The sequence below is a fragment of the Canis lupus genome, chromosome 32 (genome assembly GCF_011100685.1).
Source record: "Canis lupus familiaris isolate Mischka breed German Shepherd chromosome 32, alternate assembly UU_Cfam_GSD_1.0, whole genome shotgun sequence".
Classification (NCBI taxonomy): Eukaryota; Metazoa; Chordata; class Mammalia; order Carnivora; family Canidae; genus Canis; species Canis lupus.
The window spans coordinates 12,089,922-12,108,999 of record NC_049253.1 but is presented as its reverse complement, the minus strand read 5'-3'; the positions used below and the strand labels follow the sequence as shown (position 1 = coordinate 12,108,999).

Below are 19,078 nucleotides of genomic sequence, written 5' to 3'. Positions count from 1 at the left end.
TACAAGTGCCAAGATATCAGTTTTCAAGACTAGTTTATTCTACAAAAATAATCACTGTGTAGTTCTAGATATTATCATTTTTGTGTATCAATCAACAGTTGTGAGCAAATGGATATAGAGACAAAGATCATCAAATAATACAAAGTGCATAGGTGAGACGATAGAATTCCTTATGAAAACTACGAACAAGGAACACATTTCTCTGGTTTTCCTGCCATCTTGATTTCCTCAGTGAGGAGTTTATGATGGTCTGAGATAACCTAGCTAAACATGGGTTCCAGTAAGTGATTATAAAGGAGCTATCAGCTTTATCCAACAAGCATTTACTGCACTCTTACTGTGTTCTGGAAACCATGCTCTGCAGGAGATCTAAAGTGCTATAGGGTATTCCCTGATCCTAAGGAGTTTACAGTCCAGCAGAGCTGTTTGTCAAATGGTGGGTGCAATGAGGCCAGTCTGGGCAAAAAGAATGACAAAGAAGATGCCATACTGCTTGAAAACATAATCACAAATTGTATTTGGCAAAGAACTTCTAAGAACATTAACAGAACAGGAGTATTTACGAAAAGGAAAAGGCTCATACAAGCAATCTTCGAGAAGCAGTAAAAGAGAAGCTGGCATTTTGGGGAAAGTAGAATCTTAGAAACTTTTGGAGGACCCCTTTGAAGTTTTGGTGAGGGGTGGTTCTGGTTAGTGTTTCCACAGTGAGGCTAAGGGACAGGTTATGAAGACAGAATCAGGGAAACTTGTACCTCAACCACTCTTCAAATTTGATGGCTCAAAGAGGAGGCTGTGACCCTGGTAAAATCGGAACACACCACAGGTGTTTCTAGGGGCCAGAAAATGCAGGATTCAAATAGCTTTTCTAGACTGAGAACAAAATTATTCACTATTATTATTTTCGAACAGTGTGACAGTATAAAAATGTAATTTATTTTCCTACTCTAAGCGATAAAGAACAAAAGTGAGTGGGCAGTGAAAGACAACGCATGAAAGCATTAAAGAGGAGAGAGCAATGAACTCCTGCTCAAGAGAAAAATCGCACCTCAGTGACAAGCCTGCTGTGCAAAAGCCCATTTAGCAAGAATAGCCCAGACCTTCATTTCAAGTTTTATCAGAAGCCACTGGTCCTAAAGTATCACTGGCGCCTACTGAATTTTCACCAGGGACCTAACAGAAAACATCTGTTCTCTTACTTAAAAGTAAGTCAATTGATTAAATCAATGTTTGCTTTCTTTCTTCTATTAGAAGCATAACTATTTCTCTTTTTCTTCTCTCCGGGCTCCCCTAATAACTTACTTCTGCTTGTGAGTCAAAAATCTGTGTTAGAGGTGTGTCTCTTTCTATGCCTACATGGGGAAACATACCACAGGTTAAGCTGAAATCAGGTCAGAAATCCACCGATGTAAACAATTTGGTAATGTTTCATATGTACCTTGAAAGTTGATATAACCCCATAAGATGACCTCAAGCAGCAGATGCCTATGTGAGTGTGTATGTGTGTGTGTTTATGTGTGAATACACAAAATTCTCACTGCCTTGAGAAAATACTGACCAGAAAATTGAGCTTTTATTTTGAAATTTGACCTTCATGTTTAAAACCATCTGAAGTTTTTTTTTAAAAATATATATATATATATATAATTTTATTTATTTCTTTGTGAGAGACACAGAGAGAGAAGCAGGTTCTCAATGGGGAACACAATGCAGGACTCAATCCCAGGACCTGGGGATCATGACCTGAGCCTAAGGCAGACCCTCAACCGCTGAGCCACTCAGGTGGCCCCCTCTTTTTATTAAGATTTTCATTTCAGAGTTTTTACAAAGGAGATTCCATAATGTGAGTGGATTGGGTATGTTTTTTTGTTTTTTTGTTTTTTTTTTTTATTTTTATTTATGATAGTCACACAGAGAGAGAGAGAGGGGGGCAGAGACACAGGCAGAGGGAGAAGCAGGCTCCATGCACCGGGACCGGATCGCGCCCTGGGCCAAAGGCAGGCGCTAAACCGCTGCACCACCCAGGGATCCCGATTGGGTCTGTTTTTAAGTTGAGGTTCTAACCTTGGTGATAAAACTTCTGTAGCCAGGATCCATGGTGCCTTAATAGGACTACCTTCCTATATCAGTATCCACTAAACAACAAGATCCATAAGAAGCAATACTCAGGGAACAAAAATTAAAATAGCAGCTAACTACAGGGCATGGTTGCAGTCATTCCCAGAACAAACCCTTGTCCAGCACTTACAGCATGCCAAGTGCTGTCCTAGGCCCAAGGGATGTATGGATAAATGGCATGAGTGTTTGCCATAAAGGATCTCACAATCTAATAGGGAAGAGAAATAAACCTCAAGTCACAATGTCCTGAGATAAATGCTGTGCTAAGGGATATATAAAGTGACATGAGATAACAGGCAGGGGGAATAGCTCTGCTTTCTGAGAAAGTGGAGGGGGCCTCACGGAAGATTCCAGACAGGGAGTAATAGTTGAACGAGACCTCAAGGAGGATAAGCCCCACAGCTCATGTATTTCTCTGGCATATTTCAATGAATTGGCAAGTCGCTTCACCATTTTATTCCTCAGATTCTTCATCAACTAGCCAAGAGAAGTAAGTTGTGTGTTTAAAACACATGTTGAGAAAAGCCTGTTCCACCCCCACCCCCCAAGCATGGTATATGTGGAAGGGAGATGACAGGCATGTGAATTTGGGAGTTGGGGCTAGGATGAGAGGAGTGAAAAGAAAGAGGAGTATGGCATCCTCAGGATGGAGAGAAACAGTTCCACATGCTATTTTCCCCCTTCTTTCCTTTGTCATTTTAGATTCACAGGCAGCATCAAAACCACTGGATAGGAAAATGAAATTATATGACTAGTTACAATGTCCCTCTTATTTTTGTCAATCAGTAGGGCATGTAATGTACATCGTGTTTTAAAAGTGAGTAAAAATTATCCTAGCATTCATGCTTAGAAAATTATATAACAACATATCATATATATGACATATACATGACACTACATGTTATACTAACAGATGGCAGAAATGCACAGGAAATCCCAGGTCAGCCAGCTGGTAAGAAGAGCACCCAAAACCTCTGGAGAGGTTGGGTGAATAATACTGAACACATATGGTTGCTGTGGGGATTAAGTAAACAATGGATGTTAAGTACATAGAACTTTGCCTGGTACAGAGTCTGCAAATAGTTGTTTTTATTGTTGTTGCCTGTCCCCATCTAAAAATAGAGCTAATAAGAAGGGAAAAGTTCTGTTCAACCTTGTCATCATCTACACAGGCAAACTGAGCTGATGAGCGAAATAGGAGGAGGACAAATGTAAAAACTTCCAGGCCTATCTCTCTATTCCCAGTGCCCCAAAGGGTTGATGGCAATATGTGACTCTCAGGAGGCCTTGGGGACTGCCAACCAGCCTGAGATCCTGACTTGGCAAAATCTTTTGGTAGGTGTCATACAAGGAAGGAAGGAAGGAAGGAAGGAAGGAAGGAAGGAAGGAAGGAAGGAAGGAAGGAAAGAAAGAAGAAAAGAAAGAAAGAAAGAAAGAAGATAAAGAAAGAAAGAAATAGAGAGAAGAGGGCTTGTTATCTGAGTTCTGGGGGACCTCCCACCCGCAAAGAAACCCGCACGCCCGACACCAGACCCCCGGCACTTAGAAAAAATATTTTAAGAAAAGTTCCACAAAAGGGAAAAATATAAAGGAAGCAAAATGAAGAAACACATATGAACCTTGTCAACTGCTGTACCTATGGCTACATGTTGGCCAACTGTTAGGAGTGCTGGTACAAAAGGGAATAACACATCGGTCGTGATCCCTGCCCAGAAATAATATAAAACACAATGTAGAGACATACTGGCTTAATTTGTTGAAGGATCTTGGAACTAAAACAGGAAAGAAAATAGTTGTTTCCCTCATTGGAATGCCCCCAAAAGAGTCTGCGGTAAGTATACCACCACCCTGGCATCTATCACAGAGCCTTTGGTCATCTCGACAGGGTGTGGTGACACTTGATATGAGCACAGCTAAACATGGGGATGCACATGACAGAAGAAATGTAAATGAAAGGAATTTTGTTTTTCACATCAGTGTCCGATGTGGAGAAGCCAGACCAAGAATGAGATAAAATATTATAATCTGAAAAAGAAAGATGGCAAAGTCAAAGCTTGGGATGCCATCAAAGCCAAGCACAGTAGGAGAGAAATTTCAGATACATAATTCATACATGGAACTAGAAATAACAAAAAAAGCTGATCAGAGCTTCTGAAAAAAAGCCAAATCACGAAATCTTGAGCCATTCAGAAAAGTTCTTACTAAAGCCTTATCCAAAAGCAACCCTTAAAACATATGTTCCAGAAATTTGATGATTTATTCTCCCAGCATATATTAAGGACTATTATGCACCCAACATATTTCTTAGTTCTGGGAGAGGATCTCCAGCCTTGTAGGAACTTACAGGTCAGGTGTGGGAGACAAGAGACCCACATTCCACAGCCTGGGTGGTTTCGATAAGGAACGCATCTAGATGAAGTCATACGGTAGTGTACACTTCTGATGAAAGAAAAGATGAAGATCAAGAAACAAAACTAAAGGGCAGCACACACAGCTGAAGGGCTCAAGAAAAGCTCTGCTGAGGAGAGGGAAAGATGTGGTCTCTAAAATGTTAAGTCTGACATATCAGCATCCTGTATTTCAAAGCTTTGAACACTATAGAAAATCGTTGAGTAAATAAAGAACTTGTAAAAGGAACTTATAACTATCAAGTCTCCTGAAGACATGGGATGCCCTGGCTGGGTTCAGATGAGTATATAAGCTATTCTCTTTCTTACTGACCTTCAGCTTCACAAGAGATGCCAAACTAACATTACTAGTAATCATATTTGGGGGAAATAATCCTTCTTAACAGAGCTTGTATACATGTTAATGGATATGTGTATTGCCAGAAAATTGGGCAGATGTTATTCTGTCTCTTTTCCAAATTTATGCCTTCAAATTGGATCCTCTATCCAATTCGTCTTCAAAAAATGAGAGGAATGAAGGAAAGAAGGAGGAAGGGAGGGAGGAAGGAGGGAGACTATATGATTACAAAGGCAAAAATTTGATGAAAAATGGAAATGAGAGAATAGCTATTCCTCCAGAAAATAAAAATGCAAGAAAAGACTTTTTTCCTTGGGTATTTCTACAAGTTGGGTGTTTCTAAGCACAAGCACAGGGTTTAAGAGATGAGAAAGGGTCCATAGAAAGATTGGCTAAGTGAAAGATGTGCTGGAAGCAGGCCCAGGAAAAACAAGTGGTTGCAGTTTTAGTGGTTTACCTGAAAGGACAATGGGATGTACTCAAGTATTCTAAGGAAAATAATCGGGGAGGACAGGCTGATGAAAGCCCAGATCCCAGTTTAGGCAGAAAGTGTGGGAAAGGAGGAAATAAAGAGGCATGTGAATACTTCTAGGAAAAAAATCATCTTATTTTAAAACTCTGGTCAAAATACCTTTGTGCAGAAATGAAAACAACTTTTAAGAATTATATAAGTGCCCAGGAGTTAAGATTAGGGATATATATATATGAAACATAAGCCCACTGAAATGTTTATAAGTTTCATATATATGTTATATCTGTGTTAAAGCTTAAAAACTATTACTGAATGTACTCTTATAAATTAAATAGCAGGGGAAAAGCTTGAAAGTCCTATGATGAACTAAAAAAAAATTTTATGAGGATTACCTTTTTGCTTCCCTATTCAGTCAGCATATAATCAAAATTTGTAGTTTTTGTACTGAAATTCCTGGGAAACCTCGGCATTCACAATTATATTTCTGGTTTGTTTTTTAGGAATATGTGAACACACATATGTATGTGTATTCATATATAATCACTAGGCAATGGGGAGATAATTGGTACCAGGAATAAAGATCCTAAACTGGATCTCTGTGGATTTAGAGTTTGGGAAATAATCCGGAGGATAAGATCAAGGTAGAGAGCTCCTCAAGAACTTTTATCCACAGTTAGAATCCCAGAATTTTAAGTTTTCCATGAGCCTTAAAGATCATCTAGCCCACTTATTCCAAAATTGTGCTGCAAAAAAACATAAGAACCCAAGATTATGCCTCAGTGATATATAAATAATTAAATGTCTGACATGCAGACAAAAATCTCTAAACTACCTAAAAAACATGTTCCTTACTTCTATTTTTATATTTTCAAGGTTCTTTTTTTTAACTGTAAGATTCTTTTTGTAATTTCATTTTTTAAAAGAGTTCTGCAGCTAAAAAAGTAGGAAAGTTCTCAATTCAGTCCACTGTCTCATTGGATAGGTCAAAAACATTAGACCCAGAAAAATAAAATAACCTCCACAGAGGCTCAGCACCAGTTAAATACATAGTTAGGACCACATCTTAGTTTGGGTTCTTTTCAAAGCAGATTCCAAGACAAAGACTGGGGTGCAGGTAGTTTCTTTGAGAACTGATCCAGAAGCAGGAGTGAGAGAACTGGGAAAGTGAAACAGGAAAGGGAAAATCCATTATAGGTTGTGTTAGTGAGTGGGTTAGCTCTATGGGTAACCCAGGCTCAGTCTTGTTGGGGACTGTCTGAGAAACTATGTAAGACATGCTCCTGAGCATTCCCACCATAGAACTTGAAGAAAGAACATCTTTCTACCACCTCCCATGCCCATTGATTGAGGGTTGTCCTTGGGGGCCTTAATTCCTCTGCCCTTCTAAACAGCAGAGAAGACTCCCAGGGCTCCAGTGAAAACTCTCAGATGAGCTGCAGAGAGTAGGAGGTGAGAAGTAGTTAGCATACTGGAAATCATCCATCACACCTGCAAGTGAACTCAAGAGAGCCCGGGAATATGGGATATGGCATAAACAAGTTTAAGAAATCCTGAAATTATTTCTTCAAAGCATAAAATGATGATTGGATCCCTGGCGTTCTCCAAACCCACCTGACTCAAACCCACCTCTTTTCATTCCCAAAGCCTTGTCTCACTGATAGAAGACTAAAGAAATCTGTTTATACTGTACTGCAAAGGGCTTTTATTTTTTTCATCAAGCAGTCCTTTCTGATGAGCTATTTTCAGACACACAGTGACCAACACTACCAACACTTTCCAGGATGCCACAGAGCAAGTGTGATTTCATATACATTTTACTTACAGATACATTTTACTGTTTCAACATCAGTCTGTTGAGTGCTTCTTGAAAGAGGGATCTAGGATTTCATCAAATGAAAGGAAATTAGGTGATAACAGGGTTCCAGTCAACGTTTTCCTTCCAAAGGACTATTGTTACGTGACAGAGCCAAGGCAAAAGAGTTCTGAGAGATTCCTCCAGGGTAAACAGAGCTGAAAAGCTCAGTGTGAGCTGTACATGGCTTCAGCCTATGCATCATACCAAAGACTGTAACAGAGAACCCTTTGGGAAATTGCAGCTATTAGGGATGACAAAGGAAAGTGAAAGGCAAGGCAATTAGATGAGAGGACTCCTAATAATGAGAATGACACAGCAACTGTCAGTTCCTTTTCTCACTTTATCTAAGATACTGGTTTTTTTTCCCCATGATTGATGCTAATGCCAAAATATAAGCACACAAATATTTTCCAGTCCCTGCTCCACCAATAATTTTATAACTTCTTTCTCAGGATTTGGGAACTATTTGCACAATTTTTAAAATATGTCTTGGAAATGTCTTCTATTTTCAAATTATTATAATTTAAAATAATTTGGGTTTAAGTCATCATGAATTTTTAAAAGTACTCTGGGGCTTAAATATTGTAGAGGAATAAGATTCACAGGATCTTTTTCAATAATATAAGTCATCTTAGAGTTACAGAAGATTGTGTATTCTAATTCAATATGTATTTACAGCGCAAACTCTCATTCCCATATGGAGAATGCCTGAATTCTTATGCCTGAATTTCTGGATTCACCTGTACTTTCATGTAGCAAAGTCTATTACGGAAGCTACTATGAGAACAAATGTGTTCTCTGACAGACACTGTGTTATGAGCTGAACTCAAGGTATTTGCTGAATTCAAGGAACTCATTGATATTATTTCCCACTCTTGTCAGTGTAACATATTTATCAACAGCTTCAATATCGGAAGGCATGATTCCAGTTCTGTAATAGATACAAAAATGGATCAGGAATAATATTTGTCCCCCCAAAAAGTTACAGCCTAATAAAACCAAAAGGCCCTTAATATAAGATATGGTGTGCTTTATGACTGAAGTACTATAAACAGATGGTATAGGAGGTCAAATATAAAACTGTTTGTGATGTGGAATGAGAAATTAATCCTTTGGTGGAAAAAGTGTTAAAAAAAAAAAAAGAAAAAAGTAGAGAGCCTTGGAAAACTCACAACTACATTCAAAATTCTCTTGCAGTCATGAATCACTAAATTGCTAACTTTAATTTGTTCTCTGGAAGACTGCCTGAACCCTAATAGTATTTGGCTCTATACACTTGACTTTCTGTTTGCCGCAGAGCTCTATCTCTTTCTGCCTCTAGGCTTTAACCATAAAGAGCCTGAAGAACTGACTTGAGATTGGTCCAGATCATTTCAGGTTTACAATCCATACTGACTTGCAAATACTCTCTTGTCTTCCTTAGCATGAGTCACAGAAAGCAGTAAATTCAATGTGTTTTGAGGCTAAATTAGTTTTAAGGCTAAAAAAGCACAGACTCTGCACCAATGGATTGGGGTCAGATACAGGGATGAAACAAAATTTTCTATTTTATTAAAAGTGCTACATGCCTGGAGGATTTTTTTTTTCTGCATTGTTCTCTTGTGAAAAATTTTCTTAAAGAAAATATTCCAATAGTTTGGGTGAAAGGCATTTCAGAAATGCTGTTGAATCAAATTGAATGTCTCTTAGACTTTCTAGAGGAAAATAATGTAAAGAAAATATCATTTGAAAACACTTATCACATAATCTGAAGGGAAATAAAATATAATAATAATTAACATGTATTATATCAGGCAGTGTGCTAATTAATCTTTTTTCATGTATCCCTTTTATCAATCATTCTAACAACCCTGCGAAATAGTTACTCTTATAATTACCATTGCACAAATGAAGAAATGGTGGCTAAGAAAATTTAAGTAGCCTGGTGAGTGCTATGGGAAGCTGGGATTTGAACTCAAACCTGTCTGATCTTAATCTTAATCACTGTTAACAGTCTCAAAATCCATTAATCCCTTCTGGTTAGTAAACTAAATATGGGATTTGTGAGCACAGATATACATGGACATTAACATGCCAAAGAACAACATTATTAGATCAAGCTATGATGTTGCTTTTATCACAAGCCATATTTTGCCTGGCTTAATCAACATTAATATGGAGTAACTGATCCTGAAAATTACTTTAGTAAGGCTGTACATGAAATGTTTTCATGTAATCACCATGGAGAAAAGTAGAAAATATCAATGGCAGAAAACATATTACTTGAAACATTTGTGGGATAGAAGCATTATGTACTCAGCTTAACTGAGAACAACTTCATGTATATATTGAGTGCAAATAGAAAATAAAGGCAAATGCCCTGATTAATCTCTAAATTTACAAGCACTTCACCAAAATGAGCCTAAAAGTTCCTGATAATGTGGATAACACATTGCTATGTCTACCTTGTATGGAGAATGTATAAATACCTGCTATTCAAATATTTTGAGTTGCTTTGGAAAGAAATAAGGTAAAACATTAATATTAAAAGGATACTTTAAAAATTAGAATAATAAGAGTTATTGATTACAAAAAATATATAGTAAATCCCTTCCAAGAAAAGCTCTGCAAGCACAAGACCCTGGTTTTTTAATACTTTTGCTTGTCTTTTCTTTTTAATATTTTATTTATTTATCATGAGAGACAGAGAGAGAGAGAGGCAGAGATATAAGCAGAAGGAGAAGCAGGCTCCCTGTGGGGAGCCCGATGTAGGACTTGATCCCAGGACCTTGGGATCTCAACCTGAACCAAAGGTAGACACCAAACCACTGAGTCACCCAAGGGTCCCTACTTATGCTTGTCTAATGCAGAGTGGAGGGGTGGTGGAGAATGCTCTCTTACTTGATCAAATGTGATATTTAAAATATTTAGTTAGTGAAAGGGAATAGAAGGGAAGGGAGAAGAAATGAGTAGGAAATATCAGAAAGGGAGACAGAACATAAAGACTCCTAACTCTGGGAAACGAACCAGGGGTGGTGGAAGGGGAGGAGGGCGGGGGTGGGGGTGAATGGGTGACGGGCACTGAGGGGGGCACTTGACAGGATGAGCACTGGGTGTTATTCTTTATGTTGGCAAATTGAACACCAATAAAAAATAAATTTATTAAAAAAAATATTTAGCAACTAATATGGCAGGCATCAAGCAAATTCAAGTACCCTAAAGTAACAAGATCTCCAGAGGGCCTTACTTTGCTATGTGTTATTTCATGGCTGAATGGAGGAGTGGCGAGAGTCCCTGTGAGGGGCTGCATGGGTTGGGTCAGCAAGGAGCTGCACAGGGAGATGGAGCAGTGAGCTATTTGTAATTATTTAAATGGTTTTACTACCAGTATCGACACACTGTGTATACCAATTAGATGTTATCATCCCAAGTTGTTTTAAAATAAGGCAATATATATGGACAAATATAGACATTGGAAAAAACATTTTTTAACATATTTTACAGTTTGATACAGAGGACACCAAAAAATTTAAAAAGCATTATTATAATGATGCAATTCTAACTTGTCCATATTTACTAATTTTTCTACTTTTCCACCAGTCTACCCTCCACATACCCTTTAAAAATCAAAAATACAATTTCTATAATGAGGGTAGCAAGAATAAACTAATATGCCCCCAAAATATTTCTCAACAAATAAATTTTTAGTAAATGAAGTATACATAACTAATGCTTCAAGGCCATTATAGCAGTTGACTAGGGATACCTAAAACTAAGAATGGAAACTTGGAATCATGGTTTTTCAGCCTATGGCTTAAGCAGCAAATCCTAGAAAACCTGTGGATACATTTTCTTCTGCTTCTGTATCTCTACTAATTCTCCAGGATTCTGTCCACTTCATCCCTATCTTGTTACACCTCAGAGTTCGAGTCTATTTTCTTCTTCTAGGTCACCAGCTAAATAGTCATATCTCACAAAAGTATGGAATTTCTTGTGATTTGCCCCCAGTCCTGTGGTCTTGGGAGAAAAAAAAATCTATGCAACGGAAGTTAGGATTTATCTCCTCACCTTCTATTCACCAATCATGGCCACGTATGTCCCTGAGTGCAGATGGTCCTAAGGAGAAGAACTGATGCTCAGTTTCACAATATGTGCATATGAAAAAAATGTGAACCATGTACATATTCATAATCCAGGTGATGTTCACAGACCAACCCTAGTCCCTTCCCTTGCATGTGCACTCACACACACCCACACAGCAATAAAACCATTTAAATGCAGAAGGGCACAATTGTAAATTCAGCTGAAACTTACTTTTTGGCTGTGGGTCAAGAGGACTCGGAAAGCCAACCCAAACAAAATGTATTCAGATGGATCACATCCTTCTTCAGAATACTACAACAGTTTGGCTTCTCTTTACTCATTCCTTTTTTCAAGTTTTTATTTAAATTCCAGTTGGTTAGCATGCAGGGTAATATTAGTTTCAGGTGTAGAATTTAGTGATTCATCACTTCCATACGCTACTCAGTGTTCATCCCAACAAGCGTTCTCCTTCATCCCCATAACCCATTTAGCCCATCCCCCATCTATCTCCCTTACAGCAACCTTCAGTTTGCTCCCTATGCTCAGATTCTATTTCCTGGTTTGCCGGCCTCTTCCTCCCTCCCTCTCTCTTATTTTCATATGTTCTCTTTACTCATTCCTGTATGTGGTTCTCTGGAACCTTACCATGACCAAGTTATAATACCAGAGAAAAGGAAGCAGTCAGGGAAAACAAGGAGGTGTTGAAAACTGCAAAACATCTTTGTAGAATTACAAATATCACCCAGATTTAAGAACCCTGTCTACTATAGAAACAACCCTCTTCTGTTGCTCATAAAATGAGGACAACAATGCCTCCCACATTAAAACCTCACTGCCTAAGTTTACAGTCAGAATACCATGCACATACTGCCCTTGGAGTTCGTGAAATGTGTGGAGACTGGAAGATCTGCATTGACAGTGCATGAACTGCTTTCAGTTTTGTTTTCCAAATTCTCCACCATCTATGGACTTGACAAGTTACTATATTGTCAAAGTCATGAATACAAAAGAAAAACAGCAACAGTAATCGTTTCAAGAAGTTTTGAGCCCAGGACAGTTCTTATCTGTTGGGAAGACAGATGAGCAGCCACCAGCTGCAGCTCTGGACAATTAACCCAGTCTGCACCGCTGGCAAGGGAGCATGTGGCTGCTGCTGCCCAGAGTGAACGCGGAGACAAGTCATCCCATTCACTCCTCACCTCCCACCGCGGTCTCATCCCAATGATTTCCAAATCTCACCTCTCTCCTCCTTTCCATTGTTACTCCACACTGGGGTTATCTGCTGTGACTACCTTATGACCAGCTGCTATGAACCTCTGTGTACATATTACCATTTCTCCTGCTGTTGACTGGCTAAATTACTGCACATATGCAGTAGATTTTTTTTGCCAAATATGTCAAAATTCTCTTTAGGAGAGCTTGCTGGGGACTTAATCTGGCTATCATGGTATGATTGCATAAAAAGATGTTTGCTTTTTCTATCACAGGCAATGGGAGCTAGTTACTGAGCCTTCTGCACCTCTGGTCAGGGGCTTGGTGGTCCAAATAGTGACAGAGCTGCTTTTGGTGAAAGGGAAATTACATTTCAATAGTCATCTCTCCTTCCACATTATCTGTTCCCTGATATCCACTCAAACAGGCCCAACAAACATAGCTGAAATAAACCTCTTTAAAGGAGCTCACTTCAAAGTAGGGGAAAAGTGAGACACTGATGTGTTCTTCAGCGTTAGTGACCATGTATCTGATCAGCCCCAGAACATGGGCTTGTGAGAAATGGGTATGAAAGTAGCAGTGCAATTCACTGTGTTAAACAGACTGCTCTCCAAACGCCGCAATGGCCAATTTAGTCTAAAACACCATGTGCAGTGTGGATAATAAAAACAGGAAAGCTGGGACTTCCAGTGGAATGAATCTCTGTAAAAGAGTCATAGCCTGAGGAAATCATAAAAAGCAAAGCCACTTCACTGTGTTATTTATTCCATACTAGCATCTTCCAGATAAAAAATAGAGTGAAAGAGAAAGGGGAGAAACAAGTATGGTTGAGCCATATAGGCCAACATTTTTAGACTTTTTGTTTAAATACCTGTGAGTTCCCTACAAAGCTGCACTCAGAATCTCTGCTATCAGTGGGCTCCCCTAGCCACTTAACTACAAGTCACAAGTTTCGCTATATGTCACTTTTGACACAAATTATATTAAAATGATTTATTTTGATGATTTAAGAGTTTTTTGGTATTTCTTACACTGAGCAGTATCTTAAAAGAATATGTACCAATATTTCCATTAGGTGTCAGAAAATATTTTGGTCAGAAAAATGATGATTTATAAAAATGGACACAGTGGAAGACAATGCTAAATCTAATATGCTCTCACATTTGTTTTATTATTAGTGAAAAAAATCAGGATTTTTTTTTTCTAGAGAGTTTTCTTTACACAAAGATTTCTTACTTAAGTATAAGCAATAAAGTGATCTTATACTCAGTGAGTTCCACAGGACGGGGGTGTCATCTCAACAGCACACTGCGTGGCACAAAACTAGTACATAATAAACTCAAAGAAATGAGAGAAAAGCAGCCCAAAACAAAATAAAACCTAATATAGCAAATTGTTTTATTTTCTCTCAAGCTTCAAAATAACCCTTTCATTGCTAAATTAAACCAAGACTTTTTTATTCCCAGGTCGCTAATTAAAACCAAGTGGCAGAAACAGTACAATGGTTTTACCCATTCATTGTGAACCCACTTAAAATTTAATTAAATTGCAACAGGAAAATATTGTGCTAAAATGACCTTTTCAACTCACCTGGTTTTCATCCTGATACTAGGCCTAATTAGTGCAAGGATGCATGAACTGAGTACAACTTATTCCAAACTTCAGTCAACTGAATGGCTAACAAGTCCATTTCTATAGTATTGGATTTTGGGGGGCTTTCTTCTTTTCTTTTCTGGATCTACTGAATAAGATGTAGATTAAGAAATATCTAAATATAAACATTTGTGATTTACTTCACTGAGGGATTAGATCATTCAAAGGACAAATTTTGGCCATTGATTACAACCTGGAGATGACAATGAGAGCAACAGTTGAGGTCACCAAGAGTCCTTTCATCACAAGCATTTGCTTTTTTTCTTATTCTTCAGCTTCTCTTTGCTCCTGGATATCTTGTCCTAGTCCAGGACAAGACTTTCCAACACCAGACTGGTGCAGAACATAAACTGAATTTACAGAGCTTTGACTACAGTCCATTCCCAATGAGCTCCCAAACAACACCTTAGGGAAATTGAAAATGAAACTTGGACATCACCTGAATGACATCATCTTACTTTTTTCTTACTCCCTAAAAGTGCTCTGCCAGGAATTTAGGCAACATTGTCTGCGGATGCTGGCCTTTGTACCCCTCCACAGTTAGCCATGCCAAGTGACCTCCATGAATCAACATGGGGAATGACCTAAAGACCAGCTTTATACAGCCTTGTATTTGCATGGGCAGCAAGGTGGCGGAAATGAGTAATGTAGCGATTGAATGGGCAGATAATTTCTTTAGCCATCTGTTCCGCATATGTTCAGCAGATCATTGCTATCTTGGACCTTGCAGTTTGTGCAGATGGTATTCTCCAGAGGGAGAAAGGGTCTAAAACGAGTCAGTCCAAAGATCAGTCTTAGTATAAGAGATAATAGATAATTGCCTGTCTCACCATCTTGTAAAAATCAGTTTTCTCGTAACCAACCACTTTGAGCATGAAGTGTGAAGGTTTACAGTTGATAATTTGGATTTGTTGCTCTGTGACTCTTATCTCACACCACATCAAGTTTCAGAAGATAAAGAGACTGTTGTTTAAAGCTTCAATTTTACTAACAATGTTCACTAAGATTATTCATTTGTTTTGCAGTAAGAGTTGGACTTTTATTTCTTTTGCTTCTATAAGCGAGATTTTTCAGTAGTTCAACCAATAATGCATCCTATCTTCTTGGCCATGCTTTGAAAAAAAAGATGTGTGCTCATCACAGAAAAATGCACTACAAATGAGACCCAGAACTGGCTACTTCTTCAAGGTGCCAGGATATCTGACTTCCCAACTTTCATCATGGACTTAGCTCTCCCAGATAAAAGGAAGATAAAATGCATTAATCAAAATGCAAAGATACAGGAAAGACTCTACTAAAAGTGGGTGAAAGTGATAAGTGAATGCTGACTCCAGAGAGCTATCTTAAACTTCAAAAGATCTCTGGGAGAAGATATGAATGAGCGTGTTTCTGAGAGATCAATTCCTAATTCCAGAAGGATTTTCAGAAAAGAACACAGGAAAGTAGGAGTAGACCAGAATTCCAGAACTCTGTTCCTATATATTTTTTAGTGAAAGCTATACAGATTCAGATGAGAATGAAAGCTAAGAATATCAGTGAATGTTTGTAAAGTGATAGTATTAAGGACAAGAGAAAATAAAATTAATAAAACAACAAATTCTGGTGCAAAGTAAGCTTTGAACCATATTCTGAAGGCTTCCAAATGCAATTAGCAACATGGGGTGGTCAGGGAGAGAAAACAGACTTTCAGATGTCTCCCATCACCTCTGTGTTTCTCCATCTTTACATCCATCACACTTTATTAAAGTTGTTCAAACTCCAGCTACCCACAAAACCATAAATACCATAAGAGCAGATATAGTGACTAAGTTATTTAATTGCTAGTCTAACTTAGCAGAATACCCTAATTAATGCTTACCAAATAAATGTGGGCACAAATGTTCCTTTTGATATAAGAACCCTCAGCACACCAAATATGTAATGATTTCATGGTTGGTTATCTGTCCTCTTTGACATATTTAACTATAGCCTCCTCCACCATCACAACCAAGCCATGGCCCTGAATCTCTAACTCTGAATGATTATCCTCTAGACTTGATGCTAAAACCACCCCCCAACAATGATTGCTGATTCAAAAAGAAAGAAGTAAAGATTGATTGATTGATTGATTGATTGATTGATTTATGAGAGAGACAGAGAAAGAAGGAGAGAATATGAGTAGGTGGAGGGGTAGGGGTAGAGGGAAACAGACAGAGAGAGAGAGAGAGAGAGAATCTCAGCAGACTGCACTGAGCACAGAGCCTGACACCAGGTTCACTCTCACAACTGTGAGATCATGACCTAAACTGAAACCAAGAGTCAGATGCTCAACTGACCGAGCCACCCACAGGTCCCATGATTGCTGATTACTTCTCTCTACTGAACAACTCAGCTTAGTACTTAAAAATATTTCATCTGCTATACCTACCTAAACTACCCAGCTATCTCCTCTTTTCGAAATGGTCCTTATGCTTCCCATAAACATTTGGTGATGATGATGATATGTAGACCCTTCTCAGTGTTTTGTACATTCTCACAACAATGTTATGAAGTGAGTACTATTATCCTCAAGTTAAGATGAGGAAACAGAGACAGTCACACTGCTAGAAAGTAGTTAACACTCAGATTTGAATCCCAGTATCCTGTCTACAAACTTTGTGCTTTTCAACACTATGGTATACCTCTCTTCTAGATGCCCTAATTAGTGTCTATGACATGTATAGCACTGTGCCACTTGCCAAGATGGATATGGAGATCAGGTGGAAATAGAGCTTATCATTAAGATGCTTAGTATGGGGAGAAAAATTTAATATAATAAGCAAACACACTGCAGAAATTAATGAATAGCTTTTAACCCAGTAATAAAGATCAGAACCAAGACTATCTCATATAACCCTTATAGAATTTTTCTTCCTCTCAGAGTAAATAAGAACTGAAATGTGGTGAGGGATTGGGATCCACACACTGGATAACCAAACCCCAAGCTTCCTTAGGGGCCACTTTAAGACTTTGTCTTATGAAAAGCTACCAGTGACTAACTCCATAGTCTTTCTTTTATTCTTAATTTCCTAAATTTTTATAGCCTCAGGCTGACTCATCCCATCACAAACCTAAGCAAATATTGACTTAGATGGTTAATGCATGGAAGTCATACAACCCTAAAAATTCATAAACATACAGAAGCAATGACTATAAAACCATCTCTTAAAGCTCTTACAATTCTCTGTACAGGAGAGCAGATATAAGTCATCACTCAATAAATGATGAATGACTGAACAACAAATGGATGGAGGGAGGGAAGGATGTGTTTTTCTATGTATATTTCTAAGTAAATGAATGGAACTTAAGAACCAAGTGAGAGAGAGAATCCAGAATAAAAGGCAAGTTGGCCTCTGGCATTATTAAAATGTTTTATCAAAAAATAAAAAATAAAAAATAAAAAAAAAATAAAATAAAATGTTTTATCAGGTAGAAGATCTGGTGCTCTGAAATAAAGACCAGGAGCACAAGCAAATAGCACTGTCTTGCCAACAGAATAAAAGTCATTCCTCTGCCCTGATGTCTCTACACGCACATATTTGGAAGCCAGAGTCCATTTACTGGCACCCAATGCATATCTTTTCTGGAAATGATTATAGTCACAGATCCACTTTTAGTCAAAAGTGTTAGAAAATGAGAGGGAGACCATCCAGTTCTTACTTTCTCTTTGTGATGAACTGTTAAAAAGTGTTACATGTGGATGGAAGAGGGGTGAAGAGGGAAGAGACAGAACAGACTACAGGAGACCAAATAAAAAGTTCAAAGTGGCAAGCAATGCAAACTAACACTTCATCATCCCAATTTTACTCCTGCGTGTTGACTAACAAGAGTGTTGGCATTACCTGATGAGAGGTCAGCTCCAAACAGTTCAGAGTATTCTTTTAAAGTTCTTGAGGGCAGCCCCGGTGGCGCAGCAGTTTAGCGCTGCCTGAAGCCCCGGGCGTGATCTGGAGACCCTGGATCGAGTCCCACATCAAGCTCTCTACATGGAGCCTGCTTCTCCCTCTGCCTGTGTCTCTGCCTCTCTCTCTCTCTGCATCTCTATGAATAAAAAAATAAAAAAATGTAAAAAAAAAAAAAAGTTCTTGAACCTAGTCTCGAGTTCAAGGATGTACAAGCAAAAACTCCAACTGTTAAGATGTTTATGAAGTCCTGCTAAACCCAACCTGGTGAAAATATTAGCTAACTTTGAATGTTTGCCCAGTCTCAGTGAGCACACTGGGGAGTTAAGAAGAAGGACCTTAAAAGCCAAAAGAATGGAGACTACACACAAGACAGAAGTTGGAGGCTTACAAACTGCACATTCTTTGAAGCGCCTCCCCCCCTTTTTTCTAAAGATTTCATTTGAGAGAGAGAGACAGAGACAGAGACAGCAGAGTGAGACAGAGCACATGAGCTGGGGGGAGCAGCAGAAGGAGAAGAAGCAGGCCCCTTACTGAGCAGGAGCCCAATGCTAGGTTCGATCCCAGCACCCTAGGATCATGACCCCAAGCCAAAGGCAGAGGCCCAAGCAACTGAGCCACCCAGATGCCTCTGAAGCTCTTTTTAAAAGAAGGTTGCCCAGGACATTCTTGTCCACTTTTAGCAGTGTCCACTTACCTAAGTAGTTGCAATAAAAATCTAAGTACTTTGTGGAGATAAGCATCTCTCCATCTGTGAATGCTACTGGGAGCAGGTCCCTTAGTTCAGCAGATAATTCAGCCCACCCATTCTTAGACCCTTCATCATTCTTATCTCTGCCGGGCAAATCCCCTGGAGCTTTCTACTTTTCTCTTCAGTTTATTAGCCTCAACACATCCTTCAGACTTTCCAGGGGCATCTTTGTAGTGTGAATTCCCAGTCAATTTATAGATTTCCCTCACCTGACACCTAAACTTAAAGCATTTAGATTTAATCATCCATTAGACATCCATTTGGTTTTTGTATTTCTGACCTCAAACTTACAT

At 38.6% G+C, this 19,078-nt stretch overlaps 1 long non-coding RNA gene across 2 annotated transcripts in view; it reads left to right on the top strand.

Annotated features, from left to right (window-relative positions):
- The window catches only part of LOC111093660, a 47,049-nt gene that overhangs the window by 16,500 nt on the left and 11,471 nt on the right, over positions 1–19,078 (top strand). For both annotated transcript variants that reach the window (XR_005382721.1, XR_005382722.1), the window contains exon 3: positions 950–1,202. This is a non-coding gene — a long non-coding RNA (uncharacterized LOC111093660). The remainder of the gene's footprint in view (positions 1–949; positions 1,203–19,078) is intronic.